This window comes from Anneissia japonica, unplaced genomic scaffold (assembly GCF_011630105.1).
Source record: "Anneissia japonica isolate Jap-2015-1 unplaced genomic scaffold, ASM1163010v1 scaffold40312_len3626_cov117, whole genome shotgun sequence".
NCBI lineage: Eukaryota > Metazoa > Echinodermata > Crinoidea > Comatulida > Comatulidae > Anneissia > Anneissia japonica.
The window spans coordinates 1-3,666 of NW_022728194.1; the positions used below are offsets into that span (position 1 = coordinate 1).

General features: G+C 33.0%; 1 long non-coding RNA gene across 1 annotated transcript; it reads left to right on the plus strand.

Annotated features, from left to right (window-relative positions):
• Positions 1–459: 459 nt before the first annotated feature.
• LOC117114025 lies at positions 460–3,505 on the plus strand. The gene is made up of 3 exons (XR_004446285.1): positions 460–590; positions 1,169–1,289; positions 3,476–3,505. It is a non-coding gene; the product is annotated as an uncharacterized LOC117114025 (long non-coding RNA).
• Positions 3,506–3,666: the final 161 nt, after the last annotated feature.

A 3,666-nucleotide genomic window follows, 5' to 3' on the forward strand; every position in this document is an offset into this window, starting at 1 on the left:
CCTTGTCTGACATGTTATCGTGCCGAATGCTAGTCCCCAATTGGTGTCCCCCCACAAAAAAACCCTGAGAGATAGATATATACGTAATTATATGGTTTAAGATGAATACATTATTTTCTGTTATGATTTAGTTTTTTATTTCCTGTCTCGCTAAATGGAACAGTACATCTTTCAACTCAAAATTCCCAATAAACCAAACAACATTCACTATACTATTCGTGTTTATCATGTGCGTCACTGTACCCTGTTGCATTTGCTCCATTTTACGGGACTGTATGACCAGTATGATTAAATGTTATAAAATATGTTTACCATATCTTTGTTTAAACATTTTTTGATACTTTGATTTTTTGACTTTTTAAATAAATGTGAACATCGCCCTCTAGAGATGAGTTCATCTAAAACTTTGTATTTGTAACAATCCGTTCTTTAATATTTCGTTTTATTTTGAAATAGCGGAGAAAAACAAGTATCGTGGAATATTGATTAAATTAACATCTAAGCAAAACATACATTGCTTCTACATAAACTTCAACGAACCTCTTAAAATCTACGATATTCTGATTATGAAGACATTCGAGGCAGTTTCGGTATGTTACTTGCAATTTAATCTTTTTGTATCCTGGTAATTAGATGCTCGTCTCTCAAGCCCAAAATTCTAAAGTCAGTCAGTATTTGCAAAAAACCAAAACCAAGCCCTAAACCAAAAAAAAAACCAAACAAACAAACAAACAAAAAACAACTATACATATAGGCTTATTATAGTATTGTAACAAAAATTTGTAAATAAACTATATAATAGATATGATGATCACCATGCCCATATATGGATAAATCACACACATATTTGTAGCATAAACCTAACAATAGCTTGAACAAAGATTTATGATGTGATATCGAGGTTCAACAACACGGCACCGCCCCCCCCCCACCATCAACACAAATTATTACTACCGTATATCGGTGGACATTACACATAGTATAGCGTTATCATAAGTTAATAGGCTGGATGTTTTTTTTATTACAAGGACTTTTAACAGGTACAGTTAAAAGTCCTAGGTCACTACACTGATTATTTCACCAATATTCAAATCAGGTCTGATTTGTTAATTTCGTGCAGATTTTAATGTTACTTTTATAAACATATCTTTCGTCATAATCTTTATAGATGTCATTTCATTTTGACTGCATTCGTGGATTGCTCCCAGGACAGACTTACAAGGTAGCCGTTATAATGATGGCGCACGATTCCACTAGCAAAGAAGTTGAAAAGACTGTTACAATTCCATGTAAGTCACAGTTATACCGTACTTTAGCAGCCACACACGCCAGCAGTGAGTTTAATAAACCCTAACACCAAAAGTGGTCTCGATTTGGAGAGCGAACCTTTCTATTATCATACCATAAGAATGATGTAGCCCTATCCTGCTCTATACATTCCCTAATATAATTAACATTTCACTTGAGTTATAGTAACACCTCATTATCATCAATATCCTGTATTCTTGTGAACATATTATTTATTTTTTTGATTAATTCTGCAATAAACTACTAGACTCTACGTACGTTGTACGGTACTTGTGATTATTTACGTACTAGTAGAATAACATCCATTAAAAGATATTATATATCGAAACGTTATATATTTATATTATGTTAATGTTATTTTAACATAACTATCTGTCTACATCTTTTTTGTTGTCTCCTATGGCCTAGCCCTTCATGCAATGTAACATAACCTATATCTTGTGATTCTGTACATTTAATGTTTTAACACAATTTTTCATATATTTTAATATCGTGAATGTATTTCACTGTATTTGGACAACGAAACTTTTAGCTCACACATCAACTAAATTATCTCATTTGGTAGGCCTCTTTTCATACCCATCTTTCAATACCAAATGAACCTTTCTGGAATGTCAATCAACCAATTAGAAAAGCGCCAATGATACACGTTTACGGCTATGTTCTCACACGGCAGCTAACTGTTAGCAGGATCCGGATTCTGCTAACCGTTAGCTGCCGTGCGTCCATGCGAGGAAATCCCGATCCGGATATCAACAATATGATGATCGAATCACTGGCCAATAAGAAACTGGAAATTGTAAACGCGTACGTGTGATTGGTTGATGATAGAAACGCCCTCAACTTGCTAACCGATAGCGCTAGCTAACCGTTAGCGTATCCGGATACCGCTAACGGTTAGCGCTAACCGATCGGGCGTTCTCACGCAGGGGCTAACGGTTAGCCCCGGCTCCGGATACTAGGACTGTCGTGAGAACCAGGCTTAAATACATTTTAGGATATTGATTTGTGGGATCTTAGCAACAGGCGCTGCGTAGCGGAAAGGTCCATTTTCTGTTCTTATCTTGGTTAGTCTAATCTCCATTTTCTTCCTAGCTTGCGTGGTGCAAGCGTTCAGAGATTAAGTATGTTCAAACCTGATGTCAAATCAAATGTATTGTTGCATTGAAATGTTTATTATGTTTATGTTTGTTTTTATTATTGTTGTAGTTTAATAGAATTTTTCAACTTTTATTTTTGCTTTGTTAAGGCTCGTTCACAACTGTCAACACTTTCACAAACGTACAACCATAACCGACTGTTCTCTGTTACCCCCTCCCTTGATATTGATATTACAAAACAACTAACTACTGTAAAGTACTGTTATGCTCACCTGTACATAAATTAATGTACATTCTATCTATTACTACCGTATTGCACTATAATTTGGTCATAAAGGTTCATGCACATTTAAAAACGTATAAATTGGTCTACCCCCACCCCCAGCATAATGTTTGTGCACTTGTGAAAATGCTAATATTTAGGAGCGACCTCTTACAAATATACATACAGTATACTGTATTGTATGTTTGTTTAGGAGTGCCTGTATAAAAATTACTCAATACCTTTAATTTTCTATGGTAAATTTTTAATTTGTAGTATTATTTTGTATGTACAATTTATTCCGTGTATATCTGCATATTTTATCAATGATTGTGTAAAAGTGTGCTTCATCTTTAGTTAATTTTCATATGTTTGTAATTTAAAGGCGTATGTTCTCATAAAGTAAATAAATAAATAAACACAAAACGTCCTTATAACGTTCGCGAACGTTGTGGTTAGGTATGTCACAGCATAACGTTTACACAACTTTGTAAGAACGTTCAAACGTTGTGACGTTGTGGCATTAGGTTATAAATACGTACATGGTTCTACAAAATAACTTTTTTTTTGTCACAAAATGTAACGTTATTATAACTTTTCTATAACGTAATGTTAGATGTGTTACTCTCCTTTTTAATGTTTTATAATAATAATAATAATAATAATAATAATAATAATAATAATAATAATAATAATAATAATAATAATAGGGAATTTGCTTAGACTAGTAATTTTAAACACTACTTTTTAATGGTTGATGGTATAATATACATTAATGGTTGTATTTCTTTTCTTCGAAATATAGGGGACGGAATGACCAATACTTTCATATCAGGTATTATGTTTTATATACTTGCATTAAGTGATAGTGTTGTGTGCATACATAGAGGGAATTTAAATTTGATTGTATCAAATCGGATTTGTATAGTAATTAGTATATAATAATACAGTGCTCAAATATATGGGAACATGATGTAATAAATCTATCAAACAGTT